We start from the raw sequence: 21,109 nt of genomic DNA, 5'->3' as shown, positions 1-21,109 counted from the left end.
ATCTAGCTCTTATTGTTACAGGAAAGGTGTCCTCACTTAGACCCTAAGAGAGGGTTCTTGGATCTTGCATAAGAAATAATTCAGGGTGAGCCCATAGCATAAAGTGAAAGCAAGTTTATTAAGAAAGTAAAGGAATAAGGCTGGGCACGGTGGCTCACGCCTGTAATCCCAGCAATCTGGGAGGCCCAGGCGGGCGGATCACCTGAGATCGGGCGTTCGAGACCAGCCTGACCAACACGGAGAGACCCCATCTCTACTAAAAATACAAAATTAGCCAGGCGTCATGGAACATGCCTGTAATCCCAGCTACTCAGAAGGCTGAGGCAGGAGAATCACTTGAACCTGGGAGGCGGAGGTTGTGGTGAGCCGAGATCGTGCCATTGTACTCCAGCCTGGGCAAAAAGAGCGAAACTCCGTCTCAAATAAAAAAAGTAAAGGAATAAAAGAATGGCTACTCCTTAGACAGAGCAGCCCCGAGGGCTGCTGGTTGCCCATTTTTATGGTTATTTCTTGATTATATGCTAAACAAGGGATGGATTATTCATGCCTCCCCTTTTAGACCATATAGGGTAACTTCCTGACAGTGCGATGGCATTTGTACACTGTCATGGCATTGATGGGAATGTACCAGTGAGGACAACCAGAGGTCACTGTCATTGCCATCTTAGTTTTGTTGGGTTTTGGCCTGATCCTTTACTGCAACCTGTTTTATCAGCAAGGTCTTTATGACCTGTATCTTGTGCTGACCTCCTGTCTCTTCCTGTGACTTAGAATGCCTAACAGTCTGGGAATACAGCCCCATAGGGTTTTAGCTTCATTTTACCCAGTCCCTACTCAAGATGGAGTTTCTCTGGTTCAAATGTCTCTGACATTATGTCTCAAAGGAGGAAGTCTGAATCCCCCAGGTTGAAGACAGCAAAGAATTGACTGATACTAGATACAAATACCAGTAGATTTAACTATTGTTGTTATTAGAATTGTGATTGTTTTTGTTAGTGTTCTGGATTCAAAATTTTGTAGGTTTTCAGAAGTCTGCCCTTAACCAATTTCCACCATAGACTCTGTTATTTTAGTGCACAATCTTGCAATATGTGAGTTTTGTAGGAATGCATATAAGATGTTACACCAGAAATAACCTGTACTTGTTTATGTGTCTGTCCTGGAATAGTATGTCTGAGACTTTACTACTCATATGAATCACCTGGAGTTATTTCTAAAATGTAGATTTTGATTCAGTAGGTCTGGGGTGGGGCCTGAGATTGTGCACTCTAAAAAGCTTCCAATCAATGTTATGCTGCTCATCTAAGGACTACATTTGAACAGCAGAGTCTTGGAATAGACTGTGAATTTGAGAACAAGGGTTGTGCCTTATTGGTCTAATATCATCAGTGCCTTTTGTATGTGCCTGTTGAATGAATGGTCACTGACTCATCACTATGCACCCATCTCTACTGCCTGTAGGAACAAACCATAGACAAGTAGATCATGCACCCACATCCTTACCCAGACTCATTCTTCACCACATTCCCTTCCTCACTGATGAGTTTAGGGCTGGTGTAGTGGCCCCAGCACAGCAGTAAGAAGAGGACTGGAATCTTGGAATTTAACTCTTTAAATATGGAAATAAGTTCAGGTATTTACTTTTAATTGACTGTGATTTTCCATGGTAGTAAACCTCTCTTAATTTATTTTCACTTTGTTAATATTATCTGTTAAATATATCTGGAAGGAATTGCTATATAGTTTGGTCTAAAATCAGTAGTTTTAAGAATGACAAAACCTCCTGGGTCAACAAGCACATGCTGTCAGGTCTGCTCTTAATCAATCTATGCTATTAATATATGGTATAGACCAGGAGTTAAAGATAATTAACCATAAAGTTTCCAAACATATAAGATCCAAAGAGGTGCATGGATTCTTGCAGTTGAATCCAAAGCTCATACCACTTGCTTGACAAAGCCCATTAGTCAAGAGACATGGTGTTGGGGCAAGGAAAGTAACTTTATTTCAGAGAGCCAGCAAGCCAAGATGGCAGACTAGTGTCCAAAATAACCATCTTAAGTTAATAGAATTTTAGGCTTTTTTTATGTTAGAGGAAAGGAGAATTAGAGGGCCTTCAGTTGAGATCAAGAGGTGACTGATGATCATAGACACCTGGGTTGCAGTGAGGGTCCAAGTTGGGGGGTTGTGAAGCTTCTTTGCCCTTGGTCAGGTCAAAATGCTCCTATACATCTTTAACATAACATTGTTACTTGTGTGTACACCTCTTTATCTTCTTGAAGATTAGTTTTGAGAGGGGACTATCATCATCCTTCCCTTTAAAAAGTTAGGCTATAAATTAAATTCCCTCCATAGTTAACTCAGCCTATGTACAAAGATAAGTAAAAGTAGTTAATCCAAAAGATATCACTATGGGCGTGGGGAGGTTAGGAGCAAAATGGAGCTAGTCATGTTAGGCTTCCTTTTGTTAATGGAAAGGTGTCCTGATCCAGACCCCAAGAGAGGGTTCTTGGATCTTGTGCAAGAAAGAGTTTGGGTTTAGTCCACGGAGTAAAGTGAAAGCAAGTTTATCAGGAAAATAAAGAAATAAAAAAATTGCTACTCCATAGGCAGAGCAGCCCTGAGGGTTGCTGGTTGCCCATTTTGATAGTTATTTCTTGATTTTGTGCTAAACAAGGGGTATTTAGCATAGTTATTATGCCTCTTCCTTAGCATAGTTATTTGTGCCTCTCTTTTTTAGACCATATTGGGTAACTTCCTGATGTTTCTATGGCATTTGTAATCTATCATGGCGCTGGTGGGAGTGTAGCAGTGAGGACCACCAGAGGTCACTCTCATCACCATCTTGGTTTTGGCGGGTTTCGGCCAGCTTCTTCACTGCAACCTGTTTTATCAGCAAGGTCTTTATGACCTGTATTTTGTGCTGACCTCTTATCTCATCCCGTGACTTGGAATGCCTTAGCTGTCTGGGGATGCAGCCCAGTAGGTCTCAGCCTTATTTTACCCAGCCCCTATTCAAGATAGAGTTGCTCTGGTTCAAATGCCTCTGACATTTCCTCCCTCCCTTTTATAAGAGAACCCTTAATCCTAAAGGTTGTGGAGGGATGAAGATCCATCTTTCGTAACTTCTTCAGGCTGAATAGGTGCAGTAATATTCCTGCCTAACTATTAGGGTCTCTTTTGTGCAAGGTAGAGAGGAGCTCAGTAAGAAAGCATCAATATGGTGAGGGCCATTCATAACTCCAAGTTTCGACAAAAGATGCTATCTGAAAGATTAATAAGTGTTCAATTTAAGAAAATTGAGGGTAATGTAGGCACATGACACTCTGTGCCCCATAAATCAGGCCACTAAAATGACTTGGCCCTATAATTGGCTTATGTCTGTCTTTTCCCTTTAGTCTCATTAAGTTAAAAAGAATTAATTAAATTTAATAATGTTTAAATTTTTGTACTCCTTACCAATTTATCCTCCATCTCTAGAGGTGAGAGATACAAAAAAACTTAAATGATAAATACTGTTCTATCAACAATAAGCCAGATTCTAGAAAAATAAAAAAATCAAACAAAATACTGTACTAAAAGCTTTACACCGTCATCCTTCTCAATCCTCATAAAGGCCCTAAAGTTAGGTCCTATCATGATTCCCATTTTGTTTTATTTATTTATTTATTTTCAACATGATATTTTGAAATATTTACACAATGTAGACTGGCTGAATGGAATTAATTAACATATGCATTACTTCACATACTTCATACTTTTTTGTGGTGAGAACACTTAAAATCTACTCTCTTAGTGATTTTCGAGAATACAGTACATTGTTATTAACTGTAGTCACCATGTTGTACGATAAATCTTGTGAACTTATTCCTTCTGTCTAAATGAAATTTTGTGTCCTTTTGTTATCCCGATTCCGACTCCAAGACAGGGTTCTTGGATCTCACTCAAGAAATAATTCAGGGTGAGTCAATAAAGTGAAAGTAAGTTTATTAAGAAAGTAAAAGAATAAAAGAATGGTTACTCCATAGGCAGAGCAGCCCTGAGGGCTGCTGGTTGCCCGTTTTTATGGTTATTTCTTGATGATATGCTAAACAAGTGGTAGATTATTCATGCCTCCCCTTTTTAGACCATATAGGGTAACTTCCTGATGTTGCCATGGCATTTGTAAACTGTCATGGTGCTGGTGGGAGTGTAGCAGTAAGGAAGACCAGAGGTCACTCTCATGGCCATCTTGGTTTTGGTGGGTTTCAGCCAGCTTCTGTACTGCAACCTGTTTTATCAGCAAGGGAAAGACCCGTATCTTGTGCCGACCTGCTATCTCATCCTGTGACTTAGAATGCCTTAACCATCTGGGAATGCAGGCCAGTAGGTTTCAGCCTTATTTTACCCAGCTCCTATTCAAGATGGAGTTGCTCTGGTTCAAATGCCTCTGACACTTTGACCAAGTCTGATTTTATAGATAAGGGAGTGGAGGCTTATACAATTACATTAACTTGCCCAAGATCATGTAGCCAGTAAAGGCATGGAGCTGGCATTCAAATCCAAGTCTATCTCACTCCAGTCATTAGCACACTATTCTCTGCTGCCTTGTAAAATATAGGATGGGTTTTGAACATCCACCAGTGGAGGTAGAATTTGGGCGGATACCGAGACAAAGCCTAAGGCAGTTCAGGTGTTTTCTCTGATATTATGGATGAGCCTCTTTGGGGTGTATTGTTTTAAGCCTCACTTTGATCTAAGGCTTTAGAGCCACCCAACAATATATTACAAGTCTTTCTTTTGAATACTAATTTTGCAATTCTTTGTACACAAATGACATGAAAATAGGCCCATTCTATGCAGTTTAAAAAAATACTTGGGGCTAGGCTTGGTGGCTCATGCCTGTAATACCAGCATTTTGGGAGGCCAAGGTGAGTGGATCACTTGAGATCAGGAGCTCGAGACCAGCCTGGCCAGCATGGTGAAGCCCTGTCTCTACTGAAAATTAGCCAGGCGTGGTGGAGGGCACCTGTAATCCCAGCTACTTGGGAGGCTGAGGCAAGAGAATCGCTTGAACCTGGGAGGTGGAGGTTGCAGTGAGCCGAGATCATGCCACTGCACTCCAGCCTGGGTGACAGAGTGAGACTCCATCTCAAAAAACAAAACAAAACAAAACAAAACTTGAAAATACTTGGTATATTAGTTTGCTAGGGCTATCATAATAAACTACCATAGACTAGATGGCCTAAACAGCAAAAATGTATTTCTTGCAATTGTGGAGGCTAGAAGTCCTAGATCAAGATGCTGGCAGGATTGTTTTTTTCTGAGGTCTCTCTCCTTGGCTTGCAGATGGCTGTCTTCTTCCTGTGTCTTCACATGGACTTTCCTCTGTGTCCTAACCTCTTCTTATGACCCCAGTCATATTAGATTAGGTCTCACCGTAATGACTTCATTTTAGCCTCACTACTTTTTTAAAGACTCTATCTCCAAGTACAGTCACATTCTGAGGTACTGGGGATTAGGACTTCAACATGTGAATTAGGGACTTGGGGACCTATTCAGCCCATCACACTTGGATCAGCAAGGCACCCCTTGAGAATAATCCTGGATATAGAAGAGAGATCTTCAATTTCTAATTCAAAATTAACAATCACATGTGTTTTATACCTGACTTCTAATAATGGTTATTTAAAATTGTTATTCTAATTTTTCATCCTCTTAGAAAATAAATGTATTCATGCTGAATGCAAGGCTTTTTAGGAATTGTGGTCTACAATGTGCAAGAATGCAGGCCAAGGACTGTAAACACAAAAATATAGGAAGCAATATGCCCTCAGCATTACAGTGCCTAGAAAGTAGATTTCTTATCTTAAAAATCATTTCAAATCAGACAACCTATAGAATGGGAGAAGATATTCACAAACCATGTGTCTGACAAAGGCCTAATCTAACAAATCAACAAGTAAAAAACAACCCCATTAAAAATGGGCAAAGGATGTGTCTCAAAAGAAGACGTACAAGTGGCCAACAAACATATGAAGAAATGCTCAGCATTATTAGTCATTAAAGAAATGCAAATCAAAACCACAGTTAGATATCAGCTCACACCAGTCAGAATAGCTATTATTAAAAAGCCAAAAAACAACATGCTGGTAAGGCTGTGGAGAAAAGGGAACGCTTATACACTGTTGGTGGGAGTGTAAATTACTCCAGTCACTGTGGAAAGCAGACTGGAGATTTCTCAAATAACTTAAAATCTAGTTACCATTTGACCATTTGACCCAGCCGTCCCATTACTGGCTACATACCCTAAAGAAAATAAATCATCCTAACAAAAAGACACATGTTCATCACTGCAAAGACATGGAATCAACCCAGGTGCCCATCAATGGTAGATTAGATAAAGAAAATGTGGTACATATATGCTATGGAATCCTACACAGCCATAAAAAAGAATAAAACTATGTCCTTTGCAGCAACATGGATGGAGCTGGAAGCCATAATCCTAAGCAAATTAATGCAAAAACAGAAAACCAAATAGATCTGTTCTCACTCATAAGTGGGAGCTAAGCATTAAGCACACATAAATATGGGAATAATAGACACTGGACTACTAGAGTGGGGAGATGGAGGGGTTGGGTTAAACGACTACCTATTGGGTATACTCACTACCAGGGTAACAAGATCCATTCTACAAAAGTCAGAATCATGCAATATTCCCATGTTCCATTTACCTCTCTATTTATTCCCCAGAGCCGATCTCTGAAATTAGCTCCACTCTCACAGATCTGCACATGTAGCCCCTGTATGTAAAATAAAAGTGGGAATTAAAAAAAAAAAATCATTTCAGGTCGGATGTGGTGGCTCATGCCTGTAATCCCAGCACTTTGGGAGGCTGAGGCAGGCGAATCACTTGAGGTCAGGAGTTCAAAACCAGCCTGGCCAACATGGTGAAACTCCGTCTCTAGTAAAAATACAAAAAAATTGACTGCGCATGGTGGCAGATGCCTGTAATCCCAGCTACTCGGGAGGCTGAGGAAGGAGAATCACTTGAACCTGGGATGTGGAGTTTGCAGTGAGCCAAGATCGTGCCGTTGCACCCCAGCCTGGGCAACAAGAGTGAAATTCCATCTCAAAAAAAAAATCATTTCAATTTATTATTATATCTGACTACAAGAGTAATAGCAACTTGTAAAAGTGAAGAATTTTTAACACATTTATAAACTAGAAGGAAAGTCTCTAGGAATCTCACTCCTTATAGATGACCTCCAGAGCAGTGGTTTTCTGACCAGGAACACTTTTTTAAAAAAAGAAATCGTGTTAGCTTAATATGTAAAGCAGATTAAAAAAAAAAAAAAAAAGCAAGGCTCATCCTTCTGGGTTCTCCCTTGGAGTTTACCTCCCTTCGATTTATCTACTGGGTGCTTTAGTAATCCAAACCCTGTAATACATATGCCACATTCTTTTCCTGATTTTCAGATAGTTAATAGTACTGGTTTATTTTTCTAATTGGATTCCTATACATCTTAGTCAAGTCAGTTACATCCTTTAAGGAAAGGCAGACCTGTGCAATTTGGGATTATGGTGTCTAACACAGAAACACACCATAATGAGGGATTTGGTTTCATCAGTTGCACAGTCCCCCTGTTTTTAGATTTTCTGATACTGAGTGATGCAGTAAGTCTCAAAGAAAATCAGCAAACTTCAGCCTCTTTAAAAAAAATTTTCAACTGTGGTTAAAAAAGCGCACATAAAATGTACCATATCTATAATTTTTAAGTGTACAGTTCATTAGTGTTAAGTGTCTGCACACTGTTTGCAATAGATTTCCAGAACTTTTCCATCTGGCAGAACTGAAACTCTGTACCCATTAAACAACTTTCCATTTTCTCCTCTTCCCAGCCCCAGGAACCCCTGCATGAGCATAGGAGACAATGTCTTACTTGTGGGGCCAAATGGGCACTCACTGCCAGAAATCATATCCAAGCAACTGCCATATTGAGAAGGGAGTTGGCTGTTTCATACATCCCATTTGGGGAAGCCATTTTGAGCTCTTCTCTTCCTCCATCCTTACTCCCATCCTCTGAGTCTCCTCCTTGCTCAGCTATCAGGATGGTGGCTGTGACAGATAAAGTCCCTTATAGGTCCAAATATGGATTGCACCTGCAGCTGAGCAGAGACATCATTGGGATGAAGCAAGGATGACTTCAGGAAGGAAGAAAACTGCATCGGTGATTGTCACTGGCCTTCTTTCTTTATAATCTTCAACATAAATGCCACTTTCCTGAGTACTCAGTCTAAATTGTGTCTGTTTATCCACTTTCAGGGAGGAATCCTATACCTTTGTCAAATAATACCAATCAAAATTTGACAGTTTATCTACCACTCTTTTTTGATACACTTTCTTCTCTTGGCCTTTAAGAAACCACACTAACTGGTTATCTCTCTGCTATTCTGGCTGATCCTTCTCAGTTCTTTTTGCTGGTTTCTTCTCATATCCCTGACCTCTAAATGTTGGAGTCCCCAGAATTTGATCTCTTCCCTCCATGCTCAATGCCTTGGTGGTCTCATCCAGATTCATGGCATTAAATACCATCTTTATTCTCATAACTTTCTAATGTATATCTCCTCTGAACTCCAGACTCATTTATACCCTATAGGACATCTCTATTAGGATGTCTAAAATAGGCAACTCACACTCAATTAAGGCCCAGACAAGTTCACCCCTCCCTCTGAAACTAGCTCCTTCTCTATCTAAGCTAATGGCAATTATATCTTTCCAATTGCTCAGGGCAAAGACCTGGGTACTATCCTTGCTTCTTTTCTTTCTCTCCCTAACCACTTTCAGTTTGCTAGCAAATCCTGTCTGCTCTACCTTCAAAATATATCTAGAATTCAACCACTTTTTACCACCCCTATTTGTCTAAGACCCCATGATATTTTGCCAAAAATAATTGCAATGATCTCCTCATCAGATTCTTTACTTCTGCCCTTGGCTGTCTGCAGCCTATTTTCATCACAGGTCAGAATGTTTCTGTTAGTATATATGACAGATTATGTTGCTCCTCTGCTCAAAATTCCTCAATAGTCTCCTTTGACACACCCAGGAGAAGCCAGTCCTTACTCTGATTTACTAAGCCTTGCATCACCTGGTCTGTTACATTTTCCTTTTTTTTTAGGTGGTGTCTCACTCTTATTGCCCAGGCTGGCTGGAGTGCAGTGGCGCAATCTTGGCTCCCTGCAACCTCTGCCTCCCAGGTTCAAGTGATTCTCCTGCCTCAGCCTCCTGAGTAGCTGGGGCTACAGGTGCCCACCACCACGCCTGGCTAATTTTTTGTATTACTACTAGAGATGGGGTTTCACCATGTTGGCCAGGCTGGTCTTGAACTCCTGGCCTCAAGTGATCTGCCTGCCTTGGCCTCCCAAAGTGCTGGGATTACAGGCGTGAACCACTGGGCCCGGCCTCCTCCCCAGTTTAAAATCCCCCTTTCTAGTCGTTTTTTTTTTCTCCTCAGGTTTTATAAATATCTGCCATACCATAGAGTTTACGTATTTATCTTGTTTATTTTCTATCTTCTATAATAGAATGTAACCTTCCTACAAGAGAGATTTTTTGTTTTTTTTTTGAGACGGAGCGTCGCTTTGTCCCCCAGGCTGGAGTGCAGTGGCGCGATCTTGGCTCACTGCAAGCTCCGCCTCCCGGGTTCTCGCCATTCTCCTGCCTCAGCCTCCCAAGTAGCTGGGACTATAGGAGCCCGCCACCACGCCCGGCTATTTTTTTGTATTTTTAGTAGAGACGAGGTTTCACCGTGTTAGCCAGAATGGTCTCGATCTCCTGACCTCGTGATCCACCCGTCTCGGCCTCCCAAAGTGCTGGGATTACAGGCGTGAGCCACCGCGCGGTCTACAAGAGAGGTTTTGATCTCTTTTGTTTTGTCTTTTTGACAGTATTAGCTCCAGTGCTTAGTACAATGCCTGGCACATAGTTAGCTCCTAATAAATATTTGTTGAAAAACTTCATAAACGTCATAAATTTGTGTGATTAATTGATCAATGTATCTGATAATTCTCCTAGAATGTGAACTCCTTGAGACCAGAGACGGAGCCTGTTTTATTCACTCCTGTATCCCTAGAACTGAGCACAAGGCCTAGTGGGTTAGTAGATGCTTAGTAAGTAAGTATGTTTTAAAATAAATAATTCAAGATGTCAACAATGCCAGTATTGACAGAAGGAATTCATTCAAGGGAACATGGTAATGCAGCTGTTGCAGCTAGGAGGCTGCCTAAACAGTCCCCAAATTAGTCTTAGAGTAGTATGGATTTTGTTAGGAGTCATTTTTCATATATGCTTGGGCCTGACAACTTGAAATGACACAAAACAGTGTGTAGCAGTGGTGTTGCATGTGCTTGGAGTTTGAGTTCTAAAGTCAACATGTGTGACAAAACTCATGTATGGAAAAAAATTACCATTAAAAGTCCCTTTCATCACCCACATACAACAGATTACAGAGTTTTATGTATTCAGTGCCATCATCTCTCAGTAAACTCAACATAGCCAGTTTTCCCTCCAGAGTTGGAACAGATGGCCATGGCTGTTTCTTTGGTTGAGTACCAGATGAAGTAGTTGGCTTGAATTTAAGAGCCATATTGTAGGGGGAGAAATTACATATATATGTATATATTCATCTGTATTATTTCCTTTTGCTGAGCATATAGTTGAATTCCAGCAACTTAAATGTTTGTGTACTGGAACTCCATTGTACCATTTGATCTTCAGCATTGTCAAATCCTTTTCATTGCTTATTATGGATCCAAGGCCTGGTAAGCGGAAGGGGGTCAAAAATAACCCTGTGGGGTCATTGCATAGTTGGCATGACCAATTAGAAGAATGTCAACCATAATGATTTTCCAAATTAGAAAAAAATCCTTTCAGCTGGGTGCAGTGGCTCATGCCTGTAATCCCAACAATTTGGGAGGCTGAGGTGGGCAGATCACTTGAGGCCAGGAGTTTGAGAGAGACCAGCCTGACCAACATGGTGAAACCCCATCTCTACTAAAAATACAAAAATTAGCCAGGTGTCGTGGCAGGTGCCTGTAATCCAAACTGCTAGGGAGGCAGAGGCATGAGAATCACTTGAACCCAGGAGGCTGAGGTTGCAGTTAGCCAAGATTATGCCACTGCACTTCAGCCTGGGCAACAGAGAGAAACCCTGTCTCAAAAAAAAAAAAAAAATCCTTTTAACTAAATTGAATACAGGCTCTAAACCCCTACAAAAAAAAGAATAAAAAGCATATATGGAGTGCCCACTATATGCTGAGTACTTGCTGCTTTGTGTATATTGTCTCACTGAGCGGCCTCATAGCAACCCGTTGAAGAAGGTACTCTAATCCTAAACCGTGACCCGGCTGTGATTCTCCACAGCAGTCAGGCAGGCGTGCAGCTTGGCCATTGCCTGAAAGAACACACTCAGCCATAGCCAATGATGGAGACATCATTTGCACCCAGTGCCACATGGTGCAAACATTCCTGTCCTCTTCCCATAGGTTGTCTTTTAGTCCACACCAGGGGTGCCTTGCAGGGGTGCTTTCCCCACCCCACAAAGGTAACTGGAGTATTTCATAAAGAAAATGTTAAGAGTAAATCACCTTGTTCCATGAGTTCTGCATAATGGTACTCACTTTATTGGTGGAGTTGGAAAATTTTAAATTCCATTTTGGTGTGAATTTATGAATTACTTACAAATGACCTCATTTAAAGGGTGGAAGGAATCATGATCATTTACTATATTTCTTTTCTTTCTTTCTTTTTTTTTTTTTGAGACAGAGTCTCACTCTGTTGCCTAGGCTAGAGTGCGGCAGCATGATATCTGCCCACTGCAACCTCTGCCTCTCGGGTTCAACCAATTCTCCCACCTCAGCCTCCCAAGTAGCTGAGATTACAGGTGCACGCCACCATGCCTAGCTAATTTTTGTATTTTTAGTAGAGACGGGGTTTCACCATGTTGGCTAGGCTGGTGTCAAACTTCTGGCCTCAAGTGATCTGCCCGGCTTGGCCTCCTAAAGTGCTGGGATTACGGGTGTGAGCAACTGCACCCAGCCTACTACATTTCTCTTGAACATGTTCTCTACTTAGTGTCCTAGTTTCTACATTGGATAAATTCTTTGTTTCAGCCAGCTCTCAATGAAAAGATTATGACTACAGCACCATTGCTTCAGACAAGCAGCACTGGAATAGTCCAGCTTGTTCATTTCTTCTTTAAGAGACAGAGTCTCACTCTGTTACCCATGTTGGAGTGCAGTGGTGTAATCATGGCTCACTGCAGCCTCACTCTCCTAGGTTCAAGTGATCCTCCTCCTCAGCTTCACAAGTAGCTGGAACCACAAGTACACCTGACCATGTCTGGCTAGTATTTCATTTTTTTGTAGCACAAGTTCTCCCTATGTTGCCCAGGCTGGTCTCTAACTCCTGGCCTCAAGACATCCTCCTGCCTCAGCCTCTCAAAGTGCTGGGATTACAGGTCACTGTGCTGGTCTCTTGCTCATTTTTTTACACTTTCTCACGTGTTTCCTCATCAGCTTCTTTAAGTATCATAATTTCTTTCATGTCTCCAAAAATCATATTTAAATATTTATCATAAGCCTGGTCCATGCTGCCAATGTCTAAACCTTCTAACATTTTCCTTTCCTTTCTTTTCTATCACCTCTTCCTCAGGAACCTGGCTTCATTGTACCACTGGCCATTGTGCTTAAATTAAGGACAAAGACTCAAGTTGGCCACTCTGGTAAAGATGAGAAGAAGCAAGAGGGAGAAGGAGGCAGAGAAGTGATAATTCTGCATCTCACATTCGTATATAGTGACAGTGGTTCTTGGGAACTTTAAGCAGCTTTTCCTGTTACCCAACTAGAAGGTAGCAGACCTAGAAGTTGAGCCTGGGTCAGTGAGGCTCCAAACCCCCTGCTGTTTCCATTACATCACACTACTTTCCATAGCAGCAAAATCCCATTAAATGCAGTTATTGGGTAACAATGATGGGCTGACTTTGTGTGAATAGATGGAATCATGAAGAGTTCACTAAATAGGTCTGCATGTATGACTTTGGAAAGAAGGCAGACTAAATGAAGGAACTTTCTTCAGATCATCAACACTGTGAATGACAAAGCTTTGCTCTGTATCATGCTGGATGTTTTGGGACCATGCTAGATGTTTTGAAGAACACACAAAGCATCCTATAAGACTGTACTCAAGGGACTTATAGTCTAGGTGAAGGAAAAAGTCAGGCATAGAGCACAAGCAAACTAGATAATTAAGGTGAGTTTAAGGGACTAATTTATTTATAAAGATGTGGGTGGGCCAGGCACAGTGGCTCACGCCTATAATCCCAGCACTTTGGGAGGCCGAGGTGGGTGGATCACAAGATCAGGAGTTTGAGACGAGCCTGGCCAATGTGGTGAAACCCCCTCTCTACTAAAAATACAAAAATTAGCCAGGTGTGGTGGCTGGTGCCGGCTACTTGGGAGACTGAGGCAGGAGAATCACTTGAACCCGGGAGGTGGAGGTTGCAGTGAGCTGAGATCACACCACTGTACTCCAGCCTGGGCAACAGAGCAAGACTCCGTCACACACACACACACACACACACACACACACACACACATACACACACACAAATGTGGGTGAGGTTTAGGGAATTGGAAGAGAAAAATGCAGTACCCTGGGTTCTAGCAACAGTAGGGTTTGGTTACCCATGCCTCCAAAACATGCAGGGGAAAGGGGAAGGAACAGAGCATAGCTGCATGAAGAGGGAGAGACACACCCCTCTTTCAGGAGCTGTGATCTTCCGTAAAGGGAAGCAACCAACCTATGGTGACCCATCAGGGAGGGAGCCATAGTAATAAATACCCCAATCTCACCTTCTCCGCTCTTCAATCTCCTGGTGATGCTTCCTGTTAGCTAACCCCAACCAGAAGCTAGAGGGCAAGCATTGATTCCATCTGAAAAGACCAGTCCTCTAGTTACAGCAAGAAATGAGAAGAGGTAAAAATGAATCTGAAAGGGCAATTTTATAAACTTTAATTTATAAGATAAATTAAAAGGTAGCTTTATAAATTGATACACCATTGAAGTGTATTGTGAAGGTTGCAAATTATAAGAGTATTCCTGTAAATCATTTTGTGAAATATACCTTCATGCATTTTCAATTCACAGTATCCTTTATTTTATTTTATTTTATTTATTTATTTTTTTAATAGATGGAGCCTCACTTTGTTGCTCAGAGTAGAGTACAGTGTCTATTCACAGGTGTAATTACAGTTCACTGCAGCCTTAAACTCCTGGGCCTAAGGAATCTTCCCGCCTCAGTCTTCCAAGTAGCTAGGACTATAGGCATGTGCCACTATGCCTTGCCATAGCATCATTTTAATATATCCTGATGTTCTCTCATGGGTTAGTTTCACGTAAAAATTGCCCAAATTAAATGTTGAGATAGACTGGCTTCCTGGCTTACCCAAAGTGAGAGGTGAGGTGAGCTAAAACCTTCTGAATTGAGCACATTTCAGTTGCATTGTATAAACAATGTTTTTGCTCATTTTTTTTCCATTGCATAACTTTATTCCACTCCCTGAGATGTTTCCCCATGCCCGTTTCCATCATTTTTTCATATCTCCCTTGCTTCCATTTTTACTCTCTCCTTCTTTCCTCCAATAAAAAGGGCTTCTTGGCTCACACCTCCATCAACAGACGCTTGGAAATAATGTACCATGGCAGGTTTTCAAATATTTTTTCTTTCCTCCCTCCAGAGAGAAAAACAAAAGGGTAAAGATGGCTTGAGGGATTGGATCAGAACATTGTTTTACTGGAATTTGCAGCTGTTTCTGGATTGCAGAAGTCACTGGAGGGAAACAATGTGCTCAGGGACTGAAGGAAATGGTTTGGCTCCAATCTGTCCCAAGTCATCAGGGGAGGAATTTTTTCATTGTTACAAAGGTTGCTACTCCATAAAGATTTTGCATCTCTCTACAGAGAGTGTGTGTCTGAGGAGAGGCATGGGAAATTCACACAGGATGGGAGCAAAAAAAGGCGAAGGTAAAATGCTAGTGAAAGGCAAAGGCAGAAAATAACTGACCTTTGGTCAGGACACAGTCCATTTCCTGGGTTCTGGCCTAGACATGCAGCTCATGAAAGATTCAACCTTTACTTCTTATAGTCTAAGAGCTAGGTGAGCCAATGAGATTTTCCTTTTTTACCAAGCAGGCAAAATGAAGATGGGCTTTATATAGACAGGTGGATCCAGTAATAAATGAATGAGAGACTCATTTGGTTTCTCATTGATGAAAAGCTGGATTTATGTGCTTAAGTACTGCTAGCTCTGTATCCATAGGGAACAAATAAATCTGTACACACCTTTGCACTCCTATGTATGCATTACTGGTACTGTTTGAAGAGGCCTCTGGAACTGTGTGTTTTCCTTCCAGGGTGCTCTTCCTGCCATGCATCCTGTCATCTCTATGGAAGGAGTCTGTAGAACACCTGCAGTTAGGCAGAGATCAGGCTAGGTGGGCAACTGTGATCTCCTACCCACTTACCAACACTCATTCCAGCTCCTCTTGGTAGATGTTCCTGTTTACTTTTAGGTTCACATGTATTCTTCTTCTTCTTCTTTTTTTTTTTTTTTTTTTAAGAAAGTTAGTGTATGGATTGAAAGCTGTCCCTACCAAAAGATGTTGACATACCAACCCCCAGTACCTAAGAAGGGGTCTTTATTTGAAAACGGGGTCTTTGCAGATGATCACGTTAAGATGAGGTCACTAGGGCAGGCTGTAACTCAGTGTGACTGATGTCCTTTTAAAAAGAGGAAATTTGGCCGGGCGCGGTGGCTCATGCCTGTAATGCCAGCACTTTAGGAGGCCAAGGTGGGCGGATCACGAGGTCAGGAGATCGAGACCACCCTGGCTAACATGGTGAAACCCCATCTCTACTAAAAAAATACAAAAAAATTAGCCGGGTGTGGTGGTGGGCTACTCAGGAGGCTGAGGCAGGAGAATTGCTTGAACCCGGGAGGCGGAGGTTGCAGTGGGCCAAGACTGCGCCACTGCACCCCAGTCTGGGGGACAGAGCGAGACTCCGTCTCAAAAAAAAAAGAAGAGGAAATTTAGACAGAGACAGACATGTATGGAGAGAGTACAATGTGAAAACATAGGGAAAAGACAGTCATTTACAAACCAAGGAATACCTGAAGCTACAGAAGCAAGGAGAGAGACGAGGAACAGATTCTCCCTCATAGTCCTCAGAAGGGACCAACCCTACCAACACTTTGATTTCAGACTTTCAGCCTCCAGAACTGTGAAGCACATTTCTGCTGTTTAAGCCACCAGTTTGTGGTACTGTGTTTTGGCAGTATACAGTTAAGTTTGATAAAAATCTTCTGGTACAATCTTGTTTCTCCAATGATGAAACTGAAGTTCAACAAATAAAATGACTTACGCAGTTGTGGATATGGTTGGTGGACAGGACTCTAAATTCCCAGATCATTCCTCTATCCACTGCTATAACTGGTGTGATTTGGATAAATCACAACATCAGGCTTCTACCATTGGATCCAGAGGATGGAGCAGTGTTGCTCCTATCTTGTAATATACACACTACTAGACTTTAACAGTTTACGACAAGACTTTGGCATTATTAACGTTGAGTGGGTATGCTTCTCCTGTATTTTCAGTGTTAATGGGCTTTGCTTACGCTCACCGGCTCATCCTTTTTTGTTTGTTTGTTTGTTTGTTTAGAGAGAGTCTAGCTGTGTCGCCCAGGCTGGAGTGCAGTGGCGCGATCTCGGCTCACTGCAACCTCCGCCTCCCGGGTTCAAGCAATTCTCTGTTTCAGCCTCCCGAGTAGCTGGGACTATAGGCGCATGCCACCATGCCTGGCTAATTTTTGTATTTTTAGTAGAGACAGGGTTTTGCCATGTTGGCCAGACTGGTCTTGAACTCTTGACCTAAGGTGATCCACCCACTTCAGCCTCTCAAAGTGCTGAGATTACAGACTGGAGCCACTGCACCCAGCCTCACTGGCTCATCTTTTAAAAAGCCATAGAAGCTTGAAGAGATTGCTAGCTAGGTTACATAGCCAAGTTACACCTTATATGTAAAAAGAGCTGGGGCACTTATTGGGAAAGTCAAGGACAATTTCATCTACATCCGGTCACTTCTCTTACAAAAATCTGAAGTTCTGGTGAAGCTATTGGAGCACCCTGGGCCAGGCAAAGTTGTGACAGGTGAGAGGTGCAGAGTGTGTCCTACTTGCAAGCTGTTAGTGACAGAGAGCTTCTCTACTCCTCTGTCTTCACAGCTATAAAATAACTGGTTGCCATCTTTAGAGAAGGAAAGAACTTAGCCTGCCTGCCTGCTGTGGTTTGAATGTTTGTCCTCTCCAAAACTCATGTGGAAATTCAATTGCCAGTGTAATGATATTGGGAGGTGGGGCCTTTAAGAGGTAATAAGGCCATGGGTGGGTTTAATGCCTTTCTAAAAGGGCTTTTGGGAGTGGGTTCTCTCTCTTTTTGTTCTTGGACTCTTCTGCCAACAGCAAGTCCCCCACTCCATTCCCCAGAGAATGCAGTATTCAAGATGCCATCTTGGAACCAGAGACTGGGTCTTCACCAGACAACAGACCTGCTGGTGCCTTGATCATGGACTTCTCAGCCTCTAAAACTATTAAGAAATAAATTTCTCTTCTTTATAAATTACCTAGTCTCAGGTATTCTGTCATAGCAACACAAAACAGACTAAAATATTGCCTCATTTTTCTCCAGTTTCTCCTGGGGCCCAGCACACTGCCTGGCACTGCCCTTCCTGTGTGGTGGGCATGTTAGGGCCCACTAAGCTCTCCACACCTGACTCCCTTTTGGTCCTTAGTTGGAGCTTTCAAGGGTCAGTCTCCAAGCTTCCATCTGACATGGCAGGGGAGGCAGGGCCAGGAAGTCAGTCCATTTGCTTCCTCTCTTTCTTTGGATGCTAGCAGAGCTCACATGTCACACACACTTCCTACAGGCTTCTCTGCTCACTGCTCCCAAGTAGCTGCTCCATGCTACCTGGAGGAGTGGTTAGTACAGTCAGCCCTCAGTATTCATGGGGGATTGGTTCCAAGACCCCCTGTGAATATCAAAATTCACAGATGCTCAAGTCCCTGATCTAAAGTGGCAAGTACTTGCATATAACCTATGCACATCCTCCTTATACCTTTTTTTTTTCTTTGAGATGGAGTCTTACTCTGTCACCCAGGTTGGAGTGCAGTGGCACCATCTTGGCTCACTGCAACCTCCATCTCCCGGGTTCAAGTGATTCTTGTGCCTCAGCCTCCCAAGTACCTGGGACTACAGGCATGTGCCACCATGCCCAGCTAATGTTTTTGTATTTTTAGTAGAGATAGGGTTTCGCCATGTTGGCCAGGCTGGTCTCAAACTCCTGACCTCAGGTGATCCACCCATCTCAGCCTCCCAAAATGCTGGGATTACAGGTGTGAGCAACCACCCCCGGCTGCTCCTGCATACCTTAAATCATCTCTAGAATACTTGTAATAGCTTATACGATGTAAACGCTATGTAAATTGTTGTACTGTATTGTTTAGAGAATAACGAAAAGGAAAAAGTCTGCACATGTTCAATATGAATGCAACCATCCATTTAAAAAATTCTCTGGGGCCAGGCGCAGTGGCTCACACCTGTAATCCCAGCACTTTGGGGGGGCCAAGGCGGGCGGATCACAAGGTCAAGAGATTGAGACCATTCTGGCCAACATGGTGAAACCTCGTCTCTACTAAAAATACAAAAATTAGCTGGGTGTGGTGACGCATGCCTGTAGTCCCAGCTACTGGGGAGGCTGAGTAGGAGAATTGCTTGAACCTGGGAGGTGGAGGTTGCAGTGAGCCAAGATCACACCACTGCACTCCAGCCTGGTGACAGAGCAAGACTGTTTCAAAAAAAAAAAAAAAAAAAAAAAAAGATAAATAAATTAAAAAAAATAAATTCTCTAATATGTTTGATCTATAGTTGGTTGAATCCATGGATGTGGAATCCATGGATACGGAGGGCCTACTGAAATTGGATTTGAACCAGGAGAGAAAGGTTTCAGGAATTAACCTTTATGCCACATTATCTGATTTTGAGAATTATGGGGAAACACCACACACTAAAATGTTCAATTTATGTACAAGACTTTGGGCCAAAAGGACATAAATTACCAACATAATAACTGAAAGAAACAAGTTCCTAGAGAAGATTGGAATTTGTTTGCCCACCTAGTTTTGGTCTTGTAACTTGAGAAGTGTAGAGAAATTTTAGTGAAGCAGGGAGTTAGAAAAGTAGGGAAGAAGAGGAAAGAGCCATGTGATCACCATCTGATCCGATTTGAACCCCTATGGCTAAAGAAACATCAGCAAAAAGCTGACCCAACTGTTTAAGAGAGGTTTGATGAGATTCTGGCAACACACAGAACTTCTTCACAAAGGGCTGCATTATGACTTTCAAAGGCCCTATGTACTTTTACCTTCTTGGGCCCTTTTCTCATTAAAAAAAATTAAAATGGTATTTTACAACTACATTGGTATAAAGGTGAATAAATTAATATTATATATTAAAACATTTTATTTGACCCTAAAGTTCATTTTTTCTTCTGATTTTAAAAGAAATTAAAACTATTTCATGAGATCCTAATAGTATTGTGGGCCCTAGGTGCTGTGCCTACCATGCTAATGGTTAAGCCAGCCCAGGCCTTACGGCCCTGGGAACAAAGTGTGGCATAGAGTGAGTTAGGGAGGAGGCCCTTCTTTCAGCCTCTGCATGAAATTCAGGTTTACTCTGATATCCTCGTGATAAAAAGCCTCAGGAAGCTCCAGAGATAGCACCTGTGGCATGGACTTTGGCTTTCATGTGATGGGTGGTGGCACAGGTAAGGCTGCCCTAAGTGGTTCTGAGACCAACACACATGATTGAGTGGGAACTAAAGCAGAAGAGGAGAATCAGGATGGAGAATTCATGACGACTGTGGTGACAGACTGAGTTTTTCATATTTTGACATATTATTCAAGGCATTTGCCTCCTGTAAGTCCTTATATCTTCACCCATCTCTGATGTTAACTAGCATTTATTGCTGCAGAGGACAAATGCTATGATAGAGAAGTATAGAGTTTCAAAAGCCAATACTCCCTCCATTATTTTTATTAAAGTATAATTTATTGACAGTAAAATTTATCGAATTCAGTGTGCAGTTCTGTGAATTTTAACAAAAGTATATAATCATGGAACCAGCACCACAATCAAGTTCCATCATTCCCCTCAAATTCTCCAGTATCTCTTTGTAGTCGGCCCTTTCCCTGACTGCAGCCCCAACAACTGCAGATGTTTCCTGCTGCTATTGTTTTGCCTTTGCAAGAATATCACACCAACGGAATCCTACTGTATGTAGCCTTTTGGCTCTGTCTTCTTTCACTTAGCTAACGTATTTGAGATTTCATCCATGTTGTGTGTATCAGTAGTATGGTTCTTTTTAAAAATTGTGTAAAATATGTATAACATAAAATTTACAATTTTAACCATTTTAAGTGTACAACTCAGTGACATTAACTACATGCACACTGTTGGCAACCAACACCACCATCCATCTCCAGAACTTTTTCCTAAAATGAAACTCTGTATCCATTAAATAAACCCCCTGCCCCCATTCTTCCCTCTCCCAGCCCCTGGTAAACTGGATTCTACTTTCTGTCTCCATCAATTTGTCTATTTTAATTACCTCACATAAGGGAATTATGCAATATATGTCCTATTGTCTCTAGCTTATCTCACTTAACATAGTGTTTTTAAGGTTGATCCATGCTGTAGCATGTATCAGAATTTCATTCTTTCTTAAGGCTGGATAATATTCCATTGTATGCATATGCCACATTTTGTGAATCATTCATCTGTTGATGGACATTTGCATTGCTTCTGCCTTTGGGCTATTGTAAATAATGCTGCTATACATACTGGTATGTTTGCTCCTTTTCATTGCTGAGAAGTACTGTATCACATTTTATGGATGTACCACAATTTGCTTATTTACTGACCTGTTGAGGGACATTGGGTTGTTTCCTGTGTTGGGC

This window comes from Pongo pygmaeus, chromosome 15, assembly GCF_028885625.2.
Source record: "Pongo pygmaeus isolate AG05252 chromosome 15, NHGRI_mPonPyg2-v2.0_pri, whole genome shotgun sequence".
In the NCBI taxonomy this organism is placed as follows: Eukaryota; Metazoa; Chordata; class Mammalia; order Primates; family Hominidae; genus Pongo; species Pongo pygmaeus.
Note: the sequence above shows the minus strand (reverse complement) of the source record.